At 47.8% G+C, this 13552-nt stretch overlaps 19 non-coding genes across 19 annotated transcripts; all 19 read left to right on the forward strand.

The window, feature by feature from the left end:
* The first annotated feature begins 130 nt into the window (after positions 1–130).
* Positions 131–249, forward strand: LOC143871723 (5S ribosomal RNA). Its single transcript, XR_013246482.1, has one exon. It is a non-coding gene; the product is annotated as a 5S ribosomal RNA (ribosomal RNA).
* A 597-nt stretch (positions 250–846) lies between these two features.
* LOC143874833 (5S ribosomal RNA) lies at positions 847–964 on the forward strand. The gene has a single exon (XR_013249501.1). It is a non-coding gene; the product is annotated as a 5S ribosomal RNA (ribosomal RNA).
* A 597-nt stretch (positions 965–1561) lies between these two features.
* On the forward strand, positions 1562–1680 carry LOC143871734 (5S ribosomal RNA). Its single transcript, XR_013246493.1, has one exon. It is a non-coding gene; the product is annotated as a 5S ribosomal RNA (ribosomal RNA).
* A 597-nt stretch (positions 1681–2277) lies between these two features.
* On the forward strand, positions 2278–2396 carry LOC143871746 (5S ribosomal RNA). The gene has a single exon (XR_013246504.1). It is a non-coding gene; the product is annotated as a 5S ribosomal RNA (ribosomal RNA).
* A 597-nt stretch (positions 2397–2993) lies between these two features.
* Positions 2994–3112, forward strand: LOC143871758 (5S ribosomal RNA). Its single transcript, XR_013246516.1, has one exon. It is a non-coding gene; the product is annotated as a 5S ribosomal RNA (ribosomal RNA).
* A 597-nt stretch (positions 3113–3709) lies between these two features.
* LOC143871769 (5S ribosomal RNA) lies at positions 3710–3828 on the forward strand. The gene has a single exon (XR_013246527.1). It is a non-coding gene; the product is annotated as a 5S ribosomal RNA (ribosomal RNA).
* Positions 3829–4427: 599 nt separating this feature from the next.
* LOC143873730 (5S ribosomal RNA) lies at positions 4428–4546 on the forward strand. Its single transcript, XR_013248433.1, has one exon. It is a non-coding gene; the product is annotated as a 5S ribosomal RNA (ribosomal RNA).
* A 597-nt stretch (positions 4547–5143) lies between these two features.
* LOC143871781 (5S ribosomal RNA) lies at positions 5144–5262 on the forward strand. The gene has a single exon (XR_013246538.1). It is a non-coding gene; the product is annotated as a 5S ribosomal RNA (ribosomal RNA).
* A 597-nt stretch (positions 5263–5859) lies between these two features.
* LOC143871793 (5S ribosomal RNA) lies at positions 5860–5978 on the forward strand. The gene has a single exon (XR_013246549.1). It is a non-coding gene; the product is annotated as a 5S ribosomal RNA (ribosomal RNA).
* A 597-nt stretch (positions 5979–6575) lies between these two features.
* LOC143871804 (5S ribosomal RNA) lies at positions 6576–6694 on the forward strand. The gene has a single exon (XR_013246560.1). It is a non-coding gene; the product is annotated as a 5S ribosomal RNA (ribosomal RNA).
* Positions 6695–7293: 599 nt separating this feature from the next.
* On the forward strand, positions 7294–7412 carry LOC143873732 (5S ribosomal RNA). The gene has a single exon (XR_013248434.1). It is a non-coding gene; the product is annotated as a 5S ribosomal RNA (ribosomal RNA).
* Positions 7413–8009: 597 nt separating this feature from the next.
* Positions 8010–8128, forward strand: LOC143874729 (5S ribosomal RNA). Its single transcript, XR_013249400.1, has one exon. It is a non-coding gene; the product is annotated as a 5S ribosomal RNA (ribosomal RNA).
* A 597-nt stretch (positions 8129–8725) lies between these two features.
* LOC143873114 (5S ribosomal RNA) lies at positions 8726–8844 on the forward strand. Its single transcript, XR_013247835.1, has one exon. It is a non-coding gene; the product is annotated as a 5S ribosomal RNA (ribosomal RNA).
* A 597-nt stretch (positions 8845–9441) lies between these two features.
* On the forward strand, positions 9442–9560 carry LOC143871817 (5S ribosomal RNA). Its single transcript, XR_013246571.1, has one exon. It is a non-coding gene; the product is annotated as a 5S ribosomal RNA (ribosomal RNA).
* Positions 9561–10157: 597 nt separating this feature from the next.
* Positions 10158–10276, forward strand: LOC143873375 (5S ribosomal RNA). The gene has a single exon (XR_013248086.1). It is a non-coding gene; the product is annotated as a 5S ribosomal RNA (ribosomal RNA).
* A 597-nt stretch (positions 10277–10873) lies between these two features.
* Positions 10874–10992, forward strand: LOC143871828 (5S ribosomal RNA). The gene has a single exon (XR_013246583.1). It is a non-coding gene; the product is annotated as a 5S ribosomal RNA (ribosomal RNA).
* Positions 10993–11589: 597 nt separating this feature from the next.
* LOC143874835 (5S ribosomal RNA) lies at positions 11590–11707 on the forward strand. The gene has a single exon (XR_013249503.1). It is a non-coding gene; the product is annotated as a 5S ribosomal RNA (ribosomal RNA).
* A 597-nt stretch (positions 11708–12304) lies between these two features.
* LOC143870075 (5S ribosomal RNA) lies at positions 12305–12423 on the forward strand. The gene has a single exon (XR_013244922.1). It is a non-coding gene; the product is annotated as a 5S ribosomal RNA (ribosomal RNA).
* A 597-nt stretch (positions 12424–13020) lies between these two features.
* Positions 13021–13139, forward strand: LOC143871839 (5S ribosomal RNA). The gene has a single exon (XR_013246595.1). It is a non-coding gene; the product is annotated as a 5S ribosomal RNA (ribosomal RNA).
* Positions 13140–13552: the final 413 nt, after the last annotated feature.

The raw sequence follows: 13552 nt of genomic DNA on the forward strand, positions 1-13552 counted from the left end.
GCTTCCCGACATGCTCGGATCGTCCATCCGATGTCATCTAGCAGGATTTTTTCGCACTTTCATTTAAACGGACTTCGTACGACAATGCGAGTGGATACTCTTTATTACTTTGACAATGGAGAGGCATGCTGGGTGCGATCATACCAGCACAAATGCACTGGATCCCATCAGAACTCCGAAGTTAAGCGTGCTTGGGCGAGAGTAGTACTAGGATGGGTGACCTCCTGGGAAGTCCTCGTGTTGCACCCCTGTCACTTTTTTCGGCTATCTACCACTTTTTTCGAACAATCTTTCGGTTCTGGAACATCGATGCGAACTGAAACGCACGTTTAGTGCGTCGCCTCTTACGTTTCGGTTCGGATCTTTTTATTTTCTTCCGGATGGTGAATTCAAAGACGTCCGGTCTTTATTATGGCGGGGTGATAGTGTCGTTTGATTCGATAAACGGAATTCGTTCTGACATTTCATTTGCGGTTAAATTATAGCGGGGGTTTGTTCAGATTCAGTGACGTACAGGCTATAGCGGATGAGTGTACTAGTGGATGCGAGTCATGAATCCGGTCGGAAGGTGTTTACTGGCCGTGAGCTACCCTTGGTGCATAAATATCGTTCCGACGATAACTTTTGATCCGCCCGTCAGATCGTGGCGATTCTTATATTGATTCGGGGGTACTCGGGAAGATTCATCGCGCGATGACAGCCCTGGCGGTCATCCGGCTTTCCGACATGCTCGGATCGTCCATCCGGTGTCATCTAGCAGGATTTTTTCGCACTTTCATTTAAACGGACTTCGTACGAAAATGCGAGTGGAAACTCTTTATTACTTTGACAATGGAGAGGCATGCTGGGTGCGATCATACCAGCACAAATGCACTGGATCCCATCAGAACTCCGAAGTTAAGCGTGCTTGGCGAGAGTAGTACTAGGATGGGTGACCTCCTGGGAAGTCCTCGTGTTGCACCCCTGTCACTTTTTTCGGCTATCTACCACTTTTTTCGAACAATCTTTCGGTTCTGGAACATCGATGCGAACTGAAACGCACGTTTAGTGCGTCGCCTCATACGTTTCGGTTCGGATCTTTTTATTTTCTTCCGGATGGTGAATTCAAAGACGTCCGGTCTTTATTATGGCGGGGTGATAGTGTCGTTTGATTCGATAAACGGAATTCGTTCTGACATTTCATTTGCGGTCAAATTATAGCGGGGGTTTGTTTAGATTCAGTGACGTACAGGCTATAGCGGATGAGTGTACTAGTGGATGCGAGTCATGAATCCGGTCGGAAGGTGTTTACTGGCCGTGAGCTACCCGTGGTGCACAAATATCGTTCCGACGATAACTTTTGATCCGCCCGTCAGATCGTGGCGATTCTTATATTGATTCGGGGGTACTCGGGAAGATTCATCGCGCGATAACAGCCCTGGCGGTCATCCAGCTTCCCGACATGCTCGGATCGTCCATCCGATGTCATCTAGCAGGATTTTTTCGCACTTTCATTTAAACGGACTTCGTACGACAATGCGAGTGGATACTCTTTATTACTTTGACAATGGAGAGGCATGCTGGGTGCGATCATACCAGCACAAATGCACTGGATCCCATCAGAACTCCGAAGTTAAGCGTGCTTGGGCGAGAGTAGTACTAGGATGGGTGACCTCCTGGGAAGTCCTCGTGTTGCACCCCTGTCACTTTTTTCGGCTATCTACCACTTTTTTCGAACAATCTTTCGGTTCTGGAACATCGATGCGAACTGAAACGCACGTTTAGTGCGTCGCCTCTTACGTTTCGGTTCGGATCTTTTTATTTTCTTCCGGATGGTGAATTCAAAGACGTCCGGTCTTTATTATGGCGGGGTGATAGTGTCGTTTGATTCGATAAACGGAATTCGTTCTGACATTTCATTTGCGGTTAAATTATAGCGGGGGTTTGTTCAGATTCAGTGACGTACAGGCTATAGCGGATGAGTGTACTAGTGGATGCGAGTCATGAATCCGGTCGGAAGGTGTTTACTGGCCGTGAGCTACCCTTGGTGCACAAATATCGTTCCGACGATAACTTTTGATCCGCCCGTCAGATCGTGGCGATTCTTATATTGATTCGGGGGTACTCGGGAAGATTCATCGCGCGATTACAGCCCTGGCGGTCATCCGGCTTTCCGACATGCTCGGATCGTCCATCCGGTGTCATCTAGCAGGATTTTTTCGCACTTTCATTTAAACGGACTTCGTACGAAAATGCGAGTGGAAACTCTTTATTACTTTGACAATGGAGAGGCATGCTGGGTGCGATCATACCAGCACAAATGCACTGGATCCCATCAGAACTCCGAAGTTAAGCGTGCTTGGGCGAGAGTAGTACTAGGATGGGTGACCTCCTGGGAAGTCCTCGTGTTGCACCCCTGTCACTTTTTTCGGCTATCTACCACTTTTTTCGAACAATCTTTCGGTTCTGGAACATCGATGCGAACTGAAACGCACGTTTAGTGCGTCGCCTCCTACGTTTCGGTTCGGATCTTTTTATTTTCTTCCGGATGGTGAATTCAAAGACGTCCGGTCTTTATTATGGCGGGGTGATAGTGTCGTTTGATTAGATAAACGGAATTCGTTCTGACATTTCATTTGCGGTCAAATTATAGCGGCGGTTTGTTCAGATTCAGTGACGTACAGGCTATAGCGGATGAGTGTACTAGTGGATGCGAGTCATGAATCCGGTCGGAAGGTGTTTACTGGCCGTGAGCTACCCTTGGTGCACAAATATCGTTCCGACGATAACTTTTGATCCGCCCGTCAGATCGTGGCGATTCTTATATTGATTCGGGGGTACTCGGGAAGATTCATCGCGCGATGACAGCCATGGCGGTCATCCAGCTTTCCGACATGCTCGGATCGTCCATCCGGTGTCATCTAGCAGGATTTTTTCGCACTTTCATTTAAACGGACTTCGTACGAAAATGCGAGTGGAAACTCTTTATTACTTTGACAATGGAGAGGCATGCTGGGTGCGATCATACCAGCACAAATGCACTGGATCCCATCAGAACTCCGAAGTTAAGCGTGCTTGGGCGAGAGTAGTACTAGGATGGGTGACCTCCTGGGAAGTCCTCGTGTTGCACCCCTGTCACTTTTTTCGGCTATCTACCACTTTTTTCGAACAATCTTTCGGTTCTGGAACATCGATGCGAACTGAAACGCACGTTTAGTGCGTCGCCTCATACGTTTCGGTTCGGATCTTTTTATTTTCTTCCGGATGGTGAATTCAAAGACGTCCGGTCTTTATTATGGCGGGGTGATAGTGTCGTTTGATTCGATAAACGGAATTCGTTCTGACATTTCATTTGCGGTCAAATTATAGCGGGGGTTTGTTTAGATTCAGTGACGTACAGGCTATAGCGGATGAGTGTACTAGTGGATGCGAGTCATGAATCCGGTCGGAAGGTGTTTACTGGCCGTGAGCTACCCGTGGTGCACAAATATCGTTCCGACGATAACTTTTGATCCGCCCGTCAGATCGTGGCGATTCTTATATTGATTCGGGGGTACTCGGGAAGATTCAACGCGCGATAACAGCCCTGGCGGTCATCCAGCTTCCCGACATGCTCGGATCGTCCATCCGATGTCATCTAGCAGGATTTTTTCGCACTTTCATTTAAACGGACTTCGTACGACAATGCGAGTGGAAACTCTTTATTACTTTGACAATGGAGAGGCATGCTGGGTGCGATCATACCAGCACAAATGCACTGGATCCCATCAGAACTCCGAAGTTAAGCGTGCTTGGGCGAGAGTAGTACTAGGATGGGTGACCTCCTGGGAAGTCCTCGTGTTGCACCCCTGTCACTTTTTTCGGCTATATACCACTTTTTTCGAACAATATTTCGGTTCTGGAACATCGATGCGAACTGAAACTCACGTTTAGTGCGACGCCTCCTACGTTTCGGTTCGGATCTTTTTATTTTCTTCCGGATGGTGAATTCAAATACGTCCGGTCTTTATTATGGCGGGGTAGTAGTGTCGTTTGATTCGATAAACGGAATTCGTTCTGACATTTCATTTGCGGTCTAATTATAGCGGGGGTTTGTTTAGATTCAGTGACGTACAGGCTATAGCGGATGAGTGTACTAGTGGATGCGAGTCATGAATCCGGTCAGAAGGTGTTTACTGGCCGTGAGCTACCCTTGGTGCACAAATATCGTTCCGACGATAACTTTTGATCCGCCCGTCAGATCGTGGCGATTCTTATATTGATTCGGGGGTACTCGGGAAGATTTTAATCGCGCAATGACAGCCCTGGCGGTCATCCGGCTTCCCGACATGCTCGGATCGTCCATCCGATGTCATTTAGCAGGATTTTTTCGCACTTTCATTTAAACGGACTTCGTACGACAATGCGAGTGGAAACTCTTTATTACTTTAACAATGGAGAGGCATGCTGGGTGCGATCATACCAGCACAAATGCACTGGATCCCATCAGAACTCCGAAGTTAAGCGTGCTTGGGCGAGAGTAGTACTAGGATGGGTGACCTCCTGGGAAGTCCTCGTGTTACACCCCTGTCACTTTTTTCGGCTATCTACCACTTTTTTCGAACAATCTTTCGGTTCTGGAACATCGATGCGAACTGAAACGCACGTTTAGTGCGTCGCCTCCTACGTTTCGGTTCGGATCTTTTTATTTTCTTCCGGATGGTGAATTCAAAGACGTCCGGTCTTTATTATGGCGGGGTGATAGTGTCGTTTGATTCGATAAACGGAATTCGTTCTGACATTTCATTTGCGGTTAAATTATAGCGGGGGTTTGTTCAGATTCAGTGACGTACAGGCTATAGCGGATGAGTGTACTAGTGGATGCGAGTCATGAATCCGGTCGGAAGGTGTTTACTGGCCGTGAGCTACCCTTGGTGCACAAATATCGTTCCGACGATAACTTTTGATCCGCCCGTCAGATCGTGGCGATTCTTATATTGATTCGGGGGTACTCGGGAAGATTCATCGCGCGATTACAGCCCTGGCGGTCATCCGGCTTTCCGACATGCTCGGATCGTCCATCCGGTGTCATCTAGCAGGATTTTTTCGCACTTTCATTTAAACGGACTTCGTACGAAAATGCGAGTGGAAACTCTTTATTACTTTGACAATGGAGAGGCATGCTGGGTGCGATCATACCAGCACAAATGCACTGGATCCCATCAGAACTCCGAAGTTAAGCGTGCTTGGGCGAGAGTAGTACTAGGATGGGTGACCTCCTGGGAAGTCCTCGTGTTGCACCCCTGTCACTTTTTTCGGCTATCTACCACTTTTTTCGAACAATCTTTCGGTTCTGGAACATCGATGCGAACTGAAACGCACGTTTAGTGCGTCGCCTCCTACGTTTCGGTTCGGATCTTTTTATTTTCTTCCGGATGGTGAATTCAAAGACGTCCGGTCTTTATTATGGCGGGGTGATAGTGTCGTTTGATTAGATAAACGGAATTCGTTCTGACATTTCATTTGCGGTCAAATTATAGCGGCGGTTTGTTCAGATTCAGTGACGTACAGGCTATAGCGGATGAGTGTACTAGTGGATGCGAGTCATGAATCCGGTCGGAAGGTGTTTACTGGCCGTGAGCTACCCTTGGTGCACAAATATCGTTCCGACGATAACTTTTGATCCGCCCGTCAGATCGTGGCGATTCTTATATTGATTCGGGGGTACTCGGGAAGATTCATCGCGCGATGACAGCCATGGCGGTCATCCAGCTTTCCGACATGCTCGGATCGTCCATCCGGTGTCATCTAGCAGGATTTTTTCGCACTTTCATTTAAACGGACTTCGTACGAAAATGCGAGTGGAAACTCTTTATTACTTTGACAATGGAGAGGCATGCTGGGTGCGATCATACCAGCACAAATGCACTGGATCCCATCAGAACTCCGAAGTTAAGCGTGCTTGGGCGAGAGTAGTACTAGGATGGGTGACCTCCTGGGAAGTCCTCGTGTTGCACCCCTGTCACTTTTTTCGGCTATCTACCACTTTTTTCGAACAATCTTTCGGTTCTGGAACATCGATGCGAACTGAAACGCACGTTTAGTGCGTCGCCTCATACGTTTCGGTTCGGATCTTTTTATTTTCTTCCGGATGGTGAATTCAAAGACGTCCGGTCTTTATTATGGCGGGGTGATAGTGTCGTTTGATTCGATAAACGGAATTCGTTCTGACATTTCATTTGCGGTCAAATTATAGCGGGGGTTTGTTTAGATTCAGTGACGTACAGGCTATAGCGGATGAGTGTACTAGTGGATGCGAGTCATGAATCCGGTCGGAAGGTGTTTACTGGCCGTGAGCTACCCGTGGTGCACAAATATCGTTCCGACGATAACTTTTGATCCGCCCGTCAGATCGTGGCGATTCTTATATTGATTCGGGGGTACTCGGGAAGATTCAACGCGCGATAACAGCCCTGGCGGTCATCCAGCTTCCCGACATGCTCGGATCGTCCATCCGATGTCATCTAGCAGGATTTTTTCGCACTTTCATTTAAACGGACTTCGTACGACAATGCGAGTGGAAACTCTTTATTACTTTGACAATGGAGAGGCATGCTGGGTGCGATCATACCAGCACAAATGCACTGGATCCCATCAGAACTCCGAAGTTAAGCGTGCTTGGGCGAGAGTAGTACTAGGATGGGTGACCTCCTGGGAAGTCCTCGTGTTGCACCCCTGTCACTTTTTTCGGCTATATACCACTTTTTTCGAACAATATTTCGGTTCTGGAACATCGATGCGAACTGAAACTCACGTTTAGTGCGACGCCTCCTACGTTTCGGTTCGGATCTTTTTATTTTCTTCCGGATGGTGAATTCAAATACGTCCGGTCTTTATTATGGCGGGGTAGTAGTGTCGTTTGATTCGATAAACGGAATTCGTTCTGACATTTCATTTGCGGTCTAATTATAGCGGGGGTTTGTTTAGATTCAGTGACGTACAGGCTATAGCGGATGAGTGTACTAGTGGATGCGAGTCATGAATCCGGTCAGAAGGTGTTTACTGGCCGTGAGCTACCCTTGGTGCACAAATATCGTTCCGACGATAACTTTTGATCCGCCCGTCAGATCGTGGCGATTCTTATATTGATTCGGGGGTACTCGGGAAGATTTTAATCGCGCAATGACAGCCCTGGCGGTCATCCGGCTTCCCGACATGCTCGGATCGTCCATCCGATGTCATTTAGCAGGATTTTTTCGCACTTTCATTTAAACGGACTTCGTACGACAATGCGAGTGGAAACTCTTTATTACTTTAACAATGGAGAGGCATGCTGGGTGCGATCATACCAGCACAAATGCACTGGATCCCATCAGAACTCCGAAGTTAAGCGTGCTTGGGCGAGAGTAGTACTAGGATGGGTGACCTCCTGGGAAGTCCTCGTGTTACACCCCTGTCACTTTTTTCGGCTATCTACCACTTTTTTCGAACAATCTTTCGGTTCTGGAACATCGATGCGAACTGAAACGCACGTTTAGTGCGTCGCCTCCTACGTTTCGGTTCGGATCTTTTTATTTTCTTCCGGATGGTGAATTCAAAGACGTCCGGTCTTTATTATGGCGGGGTGATAGTGTCGTTTGATTCGATAAACGGAATTCGTTCTGACATTTCATTTGCGGTCAAATTATAGCGGGGGTTTGTTGAGATTCAGTGACGTACAGGCTATAGCGGATGAGTGTACTAGTGGATGCGAGTCATGAATCCGGTCGGAAGGTGTTTACTGGCCGTGAGCTACCCTTGGTGCACAAATATCGTTCCGACGATAACTTTTGATCCGCCCGTCAGATCGTGGCGATTCTTATATTGATTCGTGGCTACTCGGGAAGATTCATCGCGCGATAACAGCCCTGGCGGTCATCTAGCTTCCCGACATGCTCGGATCGTCCATCCGATGTTATCTAGCCGGATTTTTTTGCACTTTCATTTAAACGGACTTCGTGCGACAATGCGAGTGGAAACTCTTTATTACTTTGACAATGGAGAGGCATGCTGGGTGCGATCATAACAGCACAAATGCACTGGATCCCATCAGAACTCCGAAGTTAAGCGTGCTTGGGCGAGAGTAGTACTAGGATGGGTGACCTCCTCGGAAGTCCTCGTGTTGCACCCCTGTCACTTTTTTCGGCTATCTACCACTTTTTTCGAACAATCTTTCGGTTCTGGAACATCGATGCGAACTGAAACGCACGTTTAGTGCGACGCCTCCTACGTTTCGGTTCGGATCTTTTTATTTTCTTCCGGATGGTGAATTCAAATACGTCCGGTCTTTATTATGGCGGGGTGATAGTGTCGTTTGATTCGATAAACGGAATTCGTTCTGACATTTCATTTGCGGTCAAATTATAGCGGGGGTTTGTTTAGATTCAGTGACGTACAGGCTATAGCGGATGAGTGTACCAGTAGATGCGAGTCATGAATCCGGTCGGAAGGTGTTTACTGGCCGTGAGCTAACCTTGGTGCACAAATATCGTTCCGACGATAACTTTTGATCCGCCCGTCAGATCGTGGCGATTCTTATATTGATTCGGGGGTACTCGGGAAGATTCATCGCGCGATGACAGCCCTGGCGGTCATCCGGCTTCCCGACATGCTCGGATCGTCCATCCGATGTCATCTAGCAGGGTTTTTTCGCACTTTCATTTAAACGGACTTCGTACGACAATGCGAGTGGAAACTCTTTATTACTTTGGCAATGGAGAGGCATGCTGGGTGCGATCATACCAGCACAAATGCACTGGATCCCATCAGAACTCCGAAGTTAAGCGTGCTTGGGCGAGAGTAGTACTAGGATGGGTGACCTCCTGGGAAGTCCTCGTGTTGCACCCATGTCACTTTTTTCGGCTATCTACCACTTTTTTCGAACAATCTTTCGGTTCTGGAACATCGATGCGAACTGAAACGCACGTTTAGTGCGTCGCCTCCTACGTTTCGGTTCGGATCTTTTTATTTTCTTCCGGATGGTGAATTCAAACACGTCCGGTCTTTATTATGGCGGGGTGATAGTGTCGTTTGATTCGATAAACGGAATTCGTTCTGACATTTCATTTGCGGTCAAATTATAGCGGGGGTTTGTTTAGATTCAGTGACGTACAGGCTATAGCGGATGAGTGTACTAGTGGATGCGAGTCATGAATCCGGTCGGAAGGTATTTACTGGCCGTGAGCTACCCTTGGTGCACAAATATCGTTCCGACGATAACTTTTCATCCGCCCGTCAGATCGTGGCGATTCTTATATTGATTCGGGGGTACTCGGGAAGATTCATCGCGCGATGACAGCCATGGCGGTCATCCGGCTTTCCGACATGCTCGGATCGTCCATCCGGTGTCATCTAGCAGGATTTTTTCGCACTTTCATTTAAACGGACATCGTACGACAATGCGAGTGAAAACTCTTTATTACTTTGACAATGGAGAGGCATGCTGGGTGCGATCATACCAGCACAAATGCACTGGATCCCATCAGAACTCCGAAGTTAAGCGTGCTTGGGCGAGAGTAGTACTAGGATGGGTGACCTCCTGGGAAGTCCTCGTGTTGCACCCCTGTCACTTTTTTCGGCTATCTACCACTTTTTTCGAACAATCTTTCGGTTCTGGAACATCGATGCGAACTGAAACGCACGTTTAGTGCGTCGCCTCTTACGTTTCGGTTCGGATCTTTTTATTTTCTTCCGGATGGTGAATTCAAAGACGTCCGGTCTTTATTATGGCGGGGTGATAGTGTCGTTTGATTCGATAAACGGAATTCGTTCTGACATTTCATTTGCGGTTAAATTATAGCGGGGGTTTGTTCAGATTCAGTTACGTACAGGCTATAGCGGATGAGTGTACTAGTGGATGCGAGTCATGAATCCGGTCGGAAGGTGTTTACTGGCCGTGAGCTACCCTTGGTGCACAAATATCGTTCCGACGATAACTTTTGATCCGCCCGTCAGATCGTGGCGATTCTTATATTGATTCGGGGGTACTCGGGAAGATTCATCGCGCGATGACAGCCCTGGCGGTCATCCGGCTTTCCGACATGCTCGGATCGTCCATCCGGTGTCATCTAGCAGGATTTTTTCGCACTTTCATTTAAACGGACTTCGTACGAAAATGCGAGTGGAAACTCTTTATTACTTTGACAATGGAGAGGCATGCTGGGTGCGATCATACCAGCACAAATGCACTGGATCCCATCAGAACTCTGAAGTTAAGCGTGCTTGGGCGAGAGTAGTACTAGGATGGGTGACCTCCTGGGAAGTCCTCGTGTTGCACCCCTGTCACTTTTTTCGGCTATCTACCACTTTTTTCGAACAATCTTTCGGTTCTGGAACATCGATGCGAACTGAAACGCACGTTTAGTGCGTCGCCTCATACGTTTCGGTTCGGATCTTTTTATTTTCTTCCGGATGGTGAATTCAAAGACGTCCGGTCTTTATTATGGCGGGGTGATAGTGTCGTTTGATTCGATAAACGGAATTCGTTCTGACATTTCATTTGCGGTCAAATTATAGCGGGGGTTTGTTTAGATTCAGTGACGTACAGGCTATAGCGGATGAGTGTACTAGTGGATGCGAGTCATGAATCCGGTCGGAAGGTGTTTACTGGCCGTGAGCTACCCGTGGTGCACAAATATCGTTCCGACGATAACTTTTGATCCGCCCGTCAGATCGTGGCGATTCTTATATTGATTCGGGGGTACTCGGGAAGATTCATCGCGCGATAACAGCCCTGGCGGTCATCCAGCTTCCCGACATGCTCGGATCGTCCATCCGATGTCATCTAGCAGGATTTTTTCGCACTTTCATTTAAACGGACTTCGTACGACAATGCGAGTGGATACTCTTTATTACTTTGACAATGGAGAGGCATGCTGGGTGCGATCATACCAGCACAAATGCACTGGATCCCATCAGAACTCCGAAGTTAAGCGTGCTTGGGCGAGAGTAGTACTAGGATGGGTGACCTCCTGGGAAGTCCTCGTGTTGCACCCCTGTCACTTTTTTCGGCTATCTACCACTTTTTTCGAACAATCTTTCGGTTCTGGAACATCGATGCGAACTGAAACGCACGTTTAGTGCGTCGCCTCTTACGTTTCGGTTCGGATCTTTTTATTTTCTTCCGGATGGTGAATTCAAAGACGTCCGGTCTTTATTATGGCGGGGTGATAGTGTCGTTTGATTCGATAAACGGAATTCGTTCTGACATTTCATTTGCGGTTAAATTATAGCGGGGGTTTGTTCAGATTCAGTGACGTACAGGCTATAGCGGATGAGTGTACTAGTGGATGCGAGTCATGAATCCGGTCGGAAGGTGTTTACTGGCCGTGAGCTACCCTTGGTGCATAAATATCGTTCCGACGATAACTTTTGATCCGCCCGTCAGATCGTGGCGATTCTTATATTGATTCGGGGGTACTCGGGAAGATTCATCGCGCGATGACAGCCCTGGCGGTCATCCGGCTTTCCGACATGCTCGGATCGTCCATCCGGTGTCATCTAGCAGGATTTTTTCGCACTTTCATTTAAACGGACTTCGTACGAAAATGCGAGTGGAAACTCTTTATTACTTTGACAATGGAGAGGCATGCTGGGTGCGATCATACCAGCACAAATGCACTGGATCCCATCAGAACTCCGAAGTTAAGCGTGCTTGGCGAGAGTAGTACTAGGATGGGTGACCTCCTGGGAAGTCCTCGTGTTGCACCCCTGTCACTTTTTTCGGCTATCTACCACTTTTTTCGAACAATCTTTCGGTTCTGGAACATCGATGCGAACTGAAACGCACGTTTAGTGCGTCGCCTCATACGTTTCGGTTCGGATCTTTTTATTTTCTTCCGGATGGTGAATTCAAAGACGTCCGGTCTTTATTATGGCGGGGTGATAGTGTCGTTTGATTCGATAAACGGAATTCGTTCTGACATTTCATTTGCGGTCAAATTATAGCGGGGGTTTGTTTAGATTCAGTGACGTACAGGCTATAGCGGATGAGTGTACTAGTGGATGCGAGTCATGAATCCGGTCGGAAGGTGTTTACTGGCCGTGAGCTACCCGTGGTGCACAAATATCGTTCCGACGATAACTTTTGATCCGCCCGTCAGATCGTGGCGATTCTTATATTGATTCGGGGGTACTCGGGAAGATTCATCGCGCGATTACAGCCCTGGCGGTCATCCAGCTTCCCGACATGCTCGGATCGTCCATCCGATGTCATCTAGCAGGATTTTTTCGCACTTTCATTTAAACGGACTTCGTACGACAATGCGAGTGGATACTCTTTATTACTTTGACAATGGAGAGGCATGCTGGGTGCGATCATACCAGCACAAATGCACTGGATCCCATCAGAACTCCGAAGTTAAGTGTGCTTGGGCGAGAGTAGTACTAGGATGGGTGACCTCCTGGGAAGTCCTCGTGTTGCACCCCTGTCACTTTTTTCGGCTATCTACCACTTTTTTCGAACAATCTTTCGGTTCTGGAACATCGATGCGAACTGAAACGCACGTTTAGTGCGTCGCCTCTTACGTTTCGGTTCGGATCTTTTTATTTTCTTCCGGATGGTGAATTCAAAGACGTCCGGTCTTTATTATGGCGGGGTGATAGTGTCGTTTGATTCGATAAACGGAATTCGTTCTGACATTTCATTTGCGGTTAAATTATAGCGGGGGTTTGTTCAGATTCAGTGACGTACAGGCTATAGCGGATGAGTGTACTAGTGGATGCGAGTCATGAATCCGGTCGGAAGGTGTTTACTGGCCGTGAGCTACCCTTGGTGCACAAATATCGTTCCGACGATAACTTTTGATCCGCCCGTCAGATCGTGGCGATTCTTATATTGATTCGGGGGTACTCGGGAAGATTCATCGCGCGATTACAGCCCTGGCGGTCATCCGGCTTTCCGACATGCTCGGATCGTCCATCCGGTGTCATCTAGCAGGATTTTTTCGCACTTTCATTTAAACGGACTTCGTACGAAAATGCGAGTGGAAACTCTTTATTACTTTGACAATGGAGAGGCATGCTGGGTGCGATCATACCAGCACAAATGCACTGGATCCCATCAGAACTCCGAAGTTAAGCGTGCTTGGGCGAGAGTAGTACTAGGATGGGTGACCTCCTGGGAAGTCCTCGTGTTGCACCCCTGTCACTTTTTTCGGCTATCTACCACTTTTTTCGAACAATCTTTCGGTTCTGGAACATCGATGCGAACTGAAACGCACGTTTAGTGCGTCGCCTCCTACGTTTCGGTTCGGATCTTTTTATTTTCTTCCGGATGGTGAATTCAAAGACGTCCGGTCTTTATTATGGCGGGGTGATAGTGTCGTTTGATTAGATAAACGGAATTCGTTCTGACATTTCATTTGCGGTCAAATTATAGCGGCGGTTTGTTCAGATTCAGTGACGTACAGGCTATAGCGGATGAGTGTACTAGTGGATGCGAGTCATGAATCCGGTCGGAAGGTGTTTACTGGCCGTGAGCTACCCTTGGTGCACAAATATCGTTCCGACGATAACTTTTGATCCGCCCGTCAGATCGTGGCGATTCTTATATTGA

The sequence above is a fragment of the Tasmannia lanceolata genome, unplaced genomic scaffold (genome assembly GCF_043159265.1).
Source record: "Tasmannia lanceolata isolate RefF3 unplaced genomic scaffold, GAP_Taslan_0.1 ptg000003l, whole genome shotgun sequence".
Classification (NCBI taxonomy): Eukaryota; Viridiplantae; Streptophyta; class Magnoliopsida; order Canellales; family Winteraceae; genus Tasmannia; species Tasmannia lanceolata.